The following is a 12448-nucleotide window of genomic DNA, read 5'->3' as shown; positions in this document are numbered from 1 at the left end:
CAACCTGGTAGACAGGTTTTTCAGCTGTCTGGCACGTTGATCTCTCAAGTACGAGTAAAGTCAAGGGAGCAACTCCACCTTTGTGTGCACTGAATGTGTCGTGTGTGTGTAGCTTGTACTGTTTCGAGGATCACGGTGGAAATGATACATAAATCAGTCAACAATTCTAAAAAAACACAGAAGGAGATGAAAACAAGGGGGCGCAAATTTCTGAACAGTATGCACGCACTACTTGGACACATATACGCACAAACATGTATAACATTTCTGTCAATGTCTGATGGATTTTTGCTCATTTCAAGTATTAACCTGCATGCATGCTGTGTATTTGTACTGCAGACAATTGTTCTTTTGTCCATTTCTCTCTGTTGTAGCACTAACTTGGAAAACAGTTTAAAAGTAGGGCAGAACACAGCTGCGTCCCAACTGCGTCTCCAAGAGGTACAAACTTCAAACCAAGAGCAACAAAGACTGAAACACACACCACATGTAGCCTAAAAACCAGAGACATCAGTGCACAGATTATTCCAGGGCTCTCATCTTGAAAGCAGTGGGAATATTTCCATGTTATCAATAGTGCAGCTGGCCGTAGACGTAAGTAACCATAATGTGACATCAGTCAGAGGACGCTTCTCTTTTGTTCAAGAAGAATGAATTGTTATTGCAACCGTTGAGTGATCACATCACAACCACTTCATGGCTGCAGATGCTTCAGAGTAAATTACGTAGATGTGCTTTTATGTCACTTAGGGAAAGAGGCAGACCTGAGCAAGGCGGATGTCAAATGGTAATTTCTTGTACACGCACATGTAAATGCGCTCACATGCAGCAATGCGTACACAAATGACACGTGCAGACGCATGCTCTCTAATAAAACATGCAGCTCCTCACGGCAAACATTAAAAAGCTGTTTAATCTCAAACTGATATTTTTGTATTCACAGCAGCGATTGGGCCCCACACTGTTAATCCAGGTTACATCTGCTCTGTAACCGTGTATTCATTTAAAGGATGGCTCTGTTCAATATCACTGTGTCCATCTGGTTCAAATTTCATGTCAGAAAATGAATGAAAACAAATGAACATGAGACACCTCTGAATCCTTTCACTCCTTAAAGATGTGTCTTGGACAGCACAGCTGCTCAGACTGTCATGCTGTTACATGCCTCAAGCTTCAAATGTGGCAATATGTGGTCCATTTAGAGGGAGTTAGGGCAAGTTAATAGACAGCAGTGATGCTTTCAGTAAAGCAAATCGTAGTTTACAGCTTGGTCTAAGTATTGAAACTAATCCTGTTTGTGTTTAGAGAAGAAACAACAACTTCTCTACAACTTTAAGAAAATTTAGATATTCTGCTGACTTTCTCCTCAGCCACGAGTCCCAAATGACAACTTGGAGATAAGACACAGACTGTATCATTACCAGTTAACCTCTCTAGTGTGTCTCCTGAAAATGTGCATGCATTCTTAAAAAACAACAACAACACACTAACAGATGTGTGGGTTTACTGTACGACACTGCTGCCCTCTCCAGGAAGCAGATGTGTAGCACACAAGCAACAATTTAAAACCCAACAGGGGTTCACAGCAAGTGGGGATTTTACTTTGCTTTGAATTAGAATCATATTAAACCAGTATACCATGAAGGACAAATTCTTAAACCAGAAGACACTGTAATTATATTAATATATAAAGGCAAACACATGCAAACACTTTCAGCGTATATCCTACTCTTTAGCATTCAATGTATAAAATTATCAGATACAAGTGTGAGCTGCATGGCAACAGCACTGCACTGTCCCATATGATTTTTCATATTGAACCTCTCAGTTCTGTCTTAAATAATTTTGGTGTGAAATTAACCCCCTCATAATTAACATAGTACTAGCAGCCCAATAAAAGCATATAATTAAGTGGTTTAATTTATCTTGTTTGTTTTCAGATAAAGTACAGGCTGCTTGACGGTAAGATAGCTGCTCTTAGGCATCACCTAATGACTGCAACAGACTCTTCAACCAATGCCGTGTGACTCAGAGAGGACGCTGCTGCCTCCTAGTGGTCAATGATGGAATTTGTGTCATAAAGCCGGCTCACAGATTAAGTGACCACAGTAATTGACAAAATTATTGATTTTGTTTTGAAAAAAAAAAGCTCTTCCATAAACCCTGCGTAGAACATAGTGCAGATAAACAGGCTCAGTAAATGCTGGTATAAATAGCACTTAACCTGTAAGCACAGATGGCTGGTCCACAGTATTGACAGGGCTCTATCCATATCTATGTCTACAAACCAAACCAGCCACACAAGCCTGTTGCTTCAAATTCAAAGAGTACAGCGGCAGCGGTTTAAGTCCGTGCACGCACACTCACAGACACACAACAGGCAAGAGGGCACAGATATACAGCACATGACAGCAGATCTTATTTTTGTCCGGGGTCGCCGGGTACGAATTAGTCAGAGAAAGAGAGAAATGCAGAATGAAAATAGGCCTAACAAAGCTCTGTGTGAGCGTTAATGGACAGAGAGTGCTCTGATAATTAGCTTACACTCTGCTCTGTCTAGTGAACGCACCTGTCCTCCCGAACAACTTGATGCTGTAGACGATGACTGCTTATTCATCAATTACCTTGCTCTTTGAAAAAGCAAAATAACTGCTGCCTCTCGTGGAAAACAGACACACAAACATGCACACACAAACACACACTGCTGCACACACTTTGGACTAACACTATGCGTTTATCAGGGCAAACAGGCGGACTGCAGCTTTGACAGGGCTTAAACAAGACAACAAGCCACCAAGCACCAAACATTTACACAACGCTTGGATTGTGAATGCAGCTCCAGTTTTGTGTTGTCCAGGTGGAGCTGATCATCAGATAATGTTCTGATAAGACAGAACACACACACTTTGTGTACATTTATGCAAGGCAAACAAACACATGAATCCACACACACATGTTCACAGTTTCCACACTGACTGTTATGAAAGACAAATCTTAAAGTTGACTGATCTTCAGTGTCATCAAGTGCTCCATTTGACCTTTAGTTTAAGCTCATTCATTCCCTCAGCGTAACTTTTCTCATGCAAGCAAGCTTTGGGAATTAACTGTATGGAAAGAGCAACACAAGAGGAAACTGACATGAATTAACATCACTGAGTATCAAACTTATTAAGGAATGCTAATAGACACACTAAAACAAATCCTACCAATTGTCGGTACAACACAGATAGTTTAGGTAAAGGTCTCATTATCAACAAACCACAAACAGTTTCAGTCCCAGCCAGCGTTCATACCCTCTCCTGCCCCGAGGTTTGATGTCGATTGGCTTGTTGGTGGCGTAAGGCGAGCCGTTGGAGCAGGCATGGCGGTAGCGAGCTATCTTCTCCAAAGATGGATAATCTGAGTTCACAGGCAAACTCATGTTGGTGAGGCTCGTAACCACACTGACACGCACACACGCACACACTGACACACTTGTTTCAGAATGAAGAGAGAGAAAGAGGGGAAGGAGACAGAGTGACAAGCCTGATAAAGCTATCTCAGTCTGAAAGAGGAAGGGGTGTGCAAAAGACAGGTGGGTGGGAGAGGAGGAGTGGGGTTTAGCATGGGTGTGACTTGAGCGGGAAAAAGATGGAGAGAGATTGAGTGAGAAAAGAGGAAGAGAGAGGGAAACAGAGGAGAGGGAGGAGCAAAGTGCAGAGGTAGAGCAAACTAATTTATGTTTTCCCTCAGATAACATCGAGACTCAATATTGACAGTCAGCAGAATCATATGAAGACCAGCTGCAAGGCATGTTGCATGTCAATGCTGTGATGCAAGAACAATGTTAATCTAGTTTATGAAAAGATTTATGATGGATAAAAACAACATGATGGTTATGAGAATTAAAAAATTTGATTCAGCCGTAGCCATCATAGGGGCAGATTTAAATTAAAATACCAGTTTGGACAATACAGCACCCACTGTAGTGATTTGTACACTCCTTATTGCCTTCTCTGAATATAAGTCAACTTGTCAGAAAACGCAACCTCCATTTTTTTTTTTAATAGCTCACAAACATTTATACATTTTTAAATGTAATATGTCTTGAAGGGTCTTTTATTTTTTAAGAAATACAAGAGATGATGGAGTCCATTTGGGAATAGCAATTACACCAGATTATTTCTTTTTTTGGGATGCTGTCCAAAGATATGTTCTAATTGCACAAGTACATGCATTTTTTAAAGCATGTACTTGTACAAAAATCTAAATAAATAAATAAACAGTGTGACAAAAAACTAAAACATATAATAAACAGGACACCAAACAATAATTTCCATACAAGAAAGTGTTTTTATCGCTTCATTCTCCATCAACTTTTCTTAAGCTGTTATTCAAATGTAGTGCAAGCAAACAGCATCATTTAGAAAAAATAACTTGCCGATGAAACCAAGATTAAAATGACTAAATCACCTCATATTATAAAATATAATTATGTTAAACTCATAATCATAAAAATAATCATTGATGTGTCCCAGCCCTATCTCACTCCAGAACATAGGTTTTGGCGAGTTTGCACCACTAGGGGGCAGCAGAGCACCAGTAACCTCAGCAGCACAAGCCTTGAATCCTGAGATACTCATGTCAAATTAACACACCACTTATTCCAATTTGAATCAACACATTTGCAACAATGACTAGAGCAGCAGACTATGTCTTATCTGGATTTTGTAATCTTGCACATATCTGTATGGGTAGTTGGTCTCATTTAAAAATTAAAGGCTGGAACAGGATCAGCTGAGCATGAAGCATTCTGGTATTTCAAGTGAGATTACTACCACTCTCATTTTCAGACACTTCAACACTCTCAAGATAAAAATCTAAATCACTACAACTGATAAATCTATCTTGCTGTATGTGGCCAGCAGGGGGCAGTCTACTCTGCAGGTACAAGCAGGTACAAGCGTCAGCTGCACAAACGCACCGTGAATCTCTGCGGTGCTACGGCTCCTGCTCAGCACTGACAGAAGCAGCCAGCATGTGACAACAGCTCCTGAGGCTGACAGTGTCACAGACGCAGCGACTGACACTGCTTCCACGCTCGTGTACCAAACATCTGAACATCACCGCACGAGCACACCACACGAGCACACCCACACCCACACCCACACCCACACATACAGAACCAGTACTGAATGGGTAAATGTTTGGTGTTCACGTTCAAAATCAAGACATACAGACTGATGAAATGCACGTACATGAAGAAAAAGAAACGCAACACACATCTGTTCCTCACTTGCTACTTTTCACTGACAACAAAATGCAATACAAGCATGTGTCTGTGTAGCTGCAGACTTTTCCACACACCGTCAGTGCCAGCAACCAGCTGTGACAGAAGGCCAGGTAACAGCGACACTGTCGTCACACAGTGTCCCTGAGGCTCAATGCCATAAAACCAGAACCACTGTACCTGAACGCTCAAACACGAACATATAAGCTTCATCACCTCTTCAAACACTCCTCTGGGTGATACAGCTGAAGTATGTGCTCAGTTTTAATGACATATTGTAAATCAAGCATCAAAAGTATGCTTTCATACAATGCTTACAGATATTGTTCAATCGTTACACATCTTCCCCTGGTTTCATCTGTATTTCATCTGACAGAAAAGTCATAAAGAGAGACACGGAAATTACACTAGGAGCATGGGGAGAAAATATTGAGAATGCAGGAGGGTTACCTGAGCACTCCGAACAATATAAAAACTAAGAGAAATATTGACTTTTACACACTGAGTGGGCACAGCCTGGCCATAGAAACAGGTCATCACAGGCTGAACCGGTTACACAGGGAGGCCAGGATGAGTTCAGATTATCACAAATGGCAGTGCAGGGACACAATCTCACTTCTGACTTTCCTGTGAGAATTTGAGGCGATTTATTTTCAAATATGAATCTTTCCTGAGGTTATCCATCCCCCGGATCCGACAAAACCGTTTGTATCTATGTGAGAGGATGAGCCATAGGACGATCAGCTGTACAATGTTGACAGTTGAGAAACAAGGGAAACAAGCCCTGTAGCAAATGTCTAAGTGATATCATCTGTTTGAGCTGAACATACTATTCTACACATTTATCTTATGGACAAATTTCAGCCTTGTATAGTCATATAAATGTACTACTCATCATATATCATCTGTTTTTGTAACTTTGGTTTCTTCTCTTTCATGCTACAAAGGTCATGTTATTTATAATTAACTAATGCTGCATAAAGTAATCAGTAACAAGAATGAGCATACATGGGCGTGGACAACACAGGTTAAGTACAAAAGTGCATAAACAGCTAATTGACTGGCTGTGAGAGCTTTTGTGAAGCACTCTCCTCTCATGACTGGCAGGGTCAGCCACCTCGTTAGGGGCTTAGTGACAATAGCCTGACAGCCTGAAGCACAGGAGGATTAAAAAAGAAGTGTTAGGTAATTTACAGTGACAACACATGAGAAACTGGCAAAAATATAAGTGAAAAATATGATTAGGAGAAAGAGTTATTAGTAAGTGATATGGCAATCCTGATGTAAATTAGTCACAGAGGCTGTAATTGACCTGGGAATGTCGGCTTTTCATTATTAGCATTGACTATTTATAACTTTTTTCAGTTCAGAAATAAATTATTTCTAGGAGCCAGTATACCCTAATTAGCCATAGCTCTTGTTGTAGCAGAGTTAGCCCCTTTAGAATAGCATCAAAAACACTTTAAAAAGAAAAAATAAACAGAAACAGCATTATTATTGTTTTTTGATTCTAGTGTGCTGGTTTTGGTGATGTGGAGATCTCTGTGGCTTTTGGCAAATGTTTTGAATGATGAACTGAGTTGAAATCCAATCCAAGAAACAAGCTAGGCACTCTCAAACAAGCTAGCAGCTAGCTTCTTCAACAGTTTGCACATGCAAAATGACTCCTTCATAGATGACCACTTTGGGAGCACTAATGTGTGTGTTGCTGTCTTTTTTTTTTAGATCAATGTTTAAGTAGTCAATAGTCAAGTAGTGGCTGAATGCTAATGTTAGCTGAGTTTGATTGGTAGCTAATGGGCTGTTTAATGTTTTTAGCTTAAAATCAAGCGGCAACCCCCAGTCTCAAACTATGAAGCCCATGCAGAAGTGTTATAAACTGCAATTCATCGAGAATCTGCTTGAGGCTGGCTGCAGAAACACCAGAAACCACATAGACCCCAATTCAAAAAGGACGATCTTTGCAGCATTAATAAACATGTTTACAGCCTGGTTCAAAAAACAGCTTGGCTCTACGAAGCTAATTTCTCTATCAGCACACACTGTACGGGGGGTGAATTTTTTTTAACGGGAAGGTTCAGAAGATATTAAGATTACAAGTTTTTGCCCAAACAAGGACATGACTGACTTGACTCCCGGTTGGGAACACATAGCTGTTGGCTAGGAGGCTCAAACTCCTCCCTTTTACGTCACACTATTCCTGGTTGAGTTCCGTATTTCCAATATGGCTTCCAAACAACGCTCAGGAACAGATGGGTGACGTCACGGATACTACTTTCATTATTTATACAGTCTATGGGCTGAATGCTAATGTTAGCTGAGTTTGGTTGGTAGCTAATGGGCTGCTGAATGTTTTTAGCTCAAAATGTGGCCTGATCTCTCTCCTGATTTTAATTATCTATTGTCTTTGTGACAGCTAATCAATCAAGGAGCTGTCAAATGACCACAACTTGTCAGGCTTTGTGCTTAAATAACTTACAACCAGGAAAACAGTAGTTAGCTGAGTTGTGATACAATTTGAGCTTCCCACTCTGACCAGACGTCACAAGATGATGGCTGCTGTGGGAAAATGGTCTATGAGGATAAAGACAGAGTTAAACTGACCAGGACAATCCTTTAAAAGTAGTTGACACCTTTTTTAAACTGTTTACCCCTCAACGATTTATGTTACTATGAATTGTGAGAAATCTATAAATTCAAAAAGACAATGTGAATGTATTCAGTAGGGCCCCTGCTAAAGCCTTTTGTCCAGAGATGAACACAAAAGTTCACAGGGAGGGGGCGCTGGTGGCCTAGCGGTCTAAGCGCCCCACATACAGAGGCTACAGTCCTTGTTGCAGAGGTTGCCGGTTCGACTCCCGGCGGCGACCATTTCCTGCATGTCTTCCCACACTCTCTTCTCCCCACATTTCTTGTCTCTCTTCAGCTGTCCTATCAATTAAAGGCCCAAAAAGCCCAAAAATATAAAACAAATAATAAAAAAAGTTGACAGGAAGGCGAAGGATTTACCTTCCCCGATCTTGTCAGGTTCAATAGCAGGTTTATAGAAAGGGGTAATGTGGGCTTATCAATAAGAAAACAGCAGGCAACAGTGTGATGAAGCCAGATGGAAATCAGCTATACCTGTGACTAAGAGCTGGATACTGATATTAAAGCATGTAATAAGCTGAGATAATGTGATTAGGCAGAAACAAAAGAACTATGGATTCGTGTTAGACTAAACTGCGTAAATGGAAAAGCTCTCAATCAGTCACGCTGCCTGAAAAACATCTGTCATTGTGTGTCAAGGAGCAATTCCTTCGCCTTAGCTAGACTCGCACTACCTGCCTGCCTTCACAGTCCCCTGCTACATTCATGTTTATAATGGGGTTGCCATGGTGACCTGGGAGAATTCAAAAGGGACAGGTAGGCGCTGACAGCCAATCACCCTCCAGTTGCTAAGGACACGACGGCAGGTTGTGTAATGAGGAAACGAGAGTGACAGTGGGCTGCTCACAGGGTCAAGGATAAGGAGTGATACAATCAGCACTGATTGTTTTAAGAAGGTTTTAAAGACTTCAATGTTAACATACTCTTAAAATGATTAACCTAAACACTTCATTCTAGGATGTAATTCATGCCAAGAAATTCTCTTTCCACAGCAGCCACTTAATTTTTCAGAGCAGCCATGCATGACTTACCTGGGCTCTATTTATATACTGCTAACTCACTGACTGCAGAGAGGATTTAAGCTAGATGAACTACTGTTTATCTCATACACTGATTTAAAGAGCACAATGGAAGAATGCAGCACCAAGAATCGTATATATAAAAATAAAAAAAGTCTAATTAAGCATGACCACTGAGGATAAGACCAACAAAAGCTCCCATTTGTGTGTACTGCAAGCATTTGTGTGTGCGTGTGTGTGCGTCTTGCTGCGTACACTGACAACATGAATATGTCGTGATGTGAAGCAACATTGTTAAGGCTAAAGCGATGTTGGACAGGATGAATGTGAGAACCATGTACTGAGTGCAGCACGAAGAAATGTGGCTCAGAGGCGAAGAAACACTTGTGTCAGCACGGCTCTCAGAGTCACAGTCACATCAGAAACCTGGCAAACCAGCCCAGCAGTATTCCAACTGGCTTAAACTAACCATTATTTCCATTACTGATTAACTTGTGAGGTATTGCATTTCACTAACACATTAGCTATGGAGCCAAAACACTTCAAGAAAAAGGGGAAAGGCATCACAATGTCTCCAAAATGCTTTTTTTATCTGACAAAACATGTAAAATCTTATACTTTGGGTATTGGAAAAACAGCTCTTATGGCTAGTTCAGTGTTGCTAATTACGTGAGGGAATTTCAGCACAGCCTGATGTCATCATCCTTATTTTTGTGGGAAAAAAAGCAAAATCAATGCAAACTTGTGGATCTGTGTCTAAAAACTGTCAGGCAAAAGTCATGTAATGAAAGTAGGGTAGTCTGATTCTTTCTGACTGCATTTGCTGTTAAAAAGACCTCAAAGCTACCCTTTTAGAAAGGAAAAGTAAAACAAAAAGGCAAAGTACATCTCAATAAAGTCAACTTAAACACCCACAAAGATAAGCTATTGTTTGAATTTTGCTTCCAGGCATGTAGCTGTAGCAGAGGTTCTGATACTCCACATATTGTCACAAACTACTGCACACACATAAAGTCACCAGACTATTGGCTTCAACATGAACAAAAGCAATTGTGATCTCAGGGATAGCCATTAATCTCAAAAGCAATTTTGCAAATGAGATTTGTTGTGCCAAGTTGGGCGAAACAAACCCTGCGATGAAAAGCCTTTTTAGGCGTCTCTTCATGTGCCTGTGCGTCCCTGAAGAGTACACAGGTTTGTGTGTGTGTTTTTGCAGTGAATGTTGAGTGTTATTATTGTTAACACCAGGACTGCCCACCAATCCTGCTCAGCTCACTGAAGATCTGTTAAGTGCACACTACACTCAGATATGGACATCACAGACACCACCTTGGCTGGCAAACTGAGCCTGTTTTTTTTGATGAATGCATTAATGGATAGATGAATGGATGGATGATAACAGGACGCAAAGGCACACAAACTGCACAATTCTCTCAATCGGCTCTCCGGGGCACACACACGGTTCAGGCTGTAGTGAACTGCGAGCACATGGTGAAGCTAATAGGTTTAACTTGGCAGCAGTCCTAGTGATGTCAGAGTAATCCCTCATTAAAACCCTGATGACATCATTGCACTTGTAAGAGTGTGTGAGAGCTGAGGCCACATGCCTATAGACAGGCTGTGTGTCCATGTCTGTACAATATGTATGTTTGTGTGGGAGAGAGAGGGATACCCTGCCGGTCAGCGCCAAGGGTGCTCTCGCTGCTATACAGGTAATCCAGGGTAAGCTGTTCCTCAAAACACATGCAGGGAACACTGGAACACCGTCACAAAGGTGCTGTGTGCAAGTATGCAGTTTATTCAGTAAGAACGCATTCCTGTTCACACAAACAAGTTTCACCTCCAGACAGATGCAGGAAGAAGAAGACTGCTGGGAGGGTTGTTAGGAACCTGTTAAGTCCACACGTAGACATCTGCAAGCTGAAACTAACCACAGACCACACAAAAACTAATCCCTGAAATTCAGTTTGTCTCTAAATGCCTCTTTGAGTTGTGCTTGTGCTTTAAGTTTTACAACAGAGGAAAGCAATTAATGGTGTAATTAAAAACAAGCAAACGAAAAACTAAAACGCACAAAATGTGACTGATTTCTCCAGATTATTCCACCATCTCTATTGTCCTTGGGTTCTACAGCTCTAGCCGAGCCAGAAACATGTGACATTTCCATAAACATAAAAGGGAACAAAAGCTCTGTTGCTAGGAGCTCTGTGGAGAAATGGCACATTCAAGCTTGTGTATGCCACAAATAAGCAAATAAAATATGCAAATAAAAAGGGGGAGAGCGATGTGAAGGAGAGATTTTCACAGCATCTTTTTTCCATCTCAAGATGGAGATGATAAAGTGGAACCCTTAATGTCATGATCAAAAAAGTGCAAAGTGAATCTCTCTACTCTTGCTACATAAATGTCAGCATTTGATTTAGATTCAGTGGTAAGAGCGTGAATATATCCTGCCACGTGACAGAATTACTTATTGGTGGTGATACATATTGGTATGCAAAGAGCCTCTTTGTGCCCATTATGTTTATTGTGAGGGAAAATGAGGTTGGCTATAGTTTACTTAAGCACCCTGCAGACATGCTACCAATAAGAAAGGCATGATAATACAGCATGACTGTGCTGCTTGAAAGAATAAAATCTCTGTGTTAGGTCCGCTGCTGTGAAGGGGGCCAATACTGTCTACAGTATGTGTACCAAATTATGTGTATTTTAAGTCTTTTCAGAAATGTTCTGTTCATTCCTGCCCTGCTGACAGAGTGTTATTCTCCACCCTGCAATCTGAGAGTCTGTCCGACCGGATGGATGAGAAGACTAACATTGCAGGCTGTGCAAAGGGGGAGGCGTGTTTCCTCTAAGGAAGTGCTGTACAATTGAATCAATAAATTGCCAGTGCATGCAAAACACAATGAAATATGTAGACTAAACACTGGGTATAAAAAGAGCTTGGATTGAAATTGGAAAGGAAGTCTTGTCACAGTGCACAAATACAAACTGGAAAAGAAAGAAAGAGCATCAAAGAAATGTTGCAACTGTTCAAGTTATATTCAAATCTTTTGTGTGAAGTTCAACTTATTAAAAATATATAATAGAAATAAACAATCAAACATTCACCTTACTTTACCCTGACAGGTTTCCCTGCAATGTTAGCTGTAATTCTAATTCTCTATCGCTCAGTAATATTTCTAAATCCAGCCAGGTATGTGCGCACACACAAATATATGTGCGTGTCTATGGGGGGACTCCCTCTCTCAGCTTAAGCCCTCCTAATCTGTTTGTACGTCTCCTTATAAATGCTGTCGTCATCATGGCAATCCTAATCACCACCATCGTCACGAGCAATTCCCTCCTGAGATGAATGTTTTTATCATCATGCGCCCCTGCTAATAAGAAGGAATGCACATCACCTTCGTGCAGTAATGAAGACCACGTGGGAGAGGGCTCAACCAAAACCAGCTGACAGTCTGAGCTCCACTGCGACTGAGCGTCATTTTCCAAGAGAAATCTACACGTT

General features: G+C 41.0%; 1 protein-coding gene across 5 annotated transcripts in view; it reads right to left on the bottom strand.

Moving 5' to 3' along the window:
- The window catches only part of pde4d (phosphodiesterase 4D, cAMP-specific), a 210160-nt gene that overhangs the window by 38873 nt on the left and 158839 nt on the right, over positions 1-12448 (bottom strand). The gene's annotated exons all lie outside the window — the stretch shown is intronic.

This window comes from Notolabrus celidotus, chromosome 9 (genome assembly GCF_009762535.1).
Source record: "Notolabrus celidotus isolate fNotCel1 chromosome 9, fNotCel1.pri, whole genome shotgun sequence".
Classification (NCBI taxonomy): Eukaryota; Metazoa; Chordata; class Actinopteri; order Labriformes; family Labridae; genus Notolabrus; species Notolabrus celidotus.
Note: the sequence above shows the minus strand (reverse complement) of the source record. Positions and strands in the feature narration are given on the sequence as shown.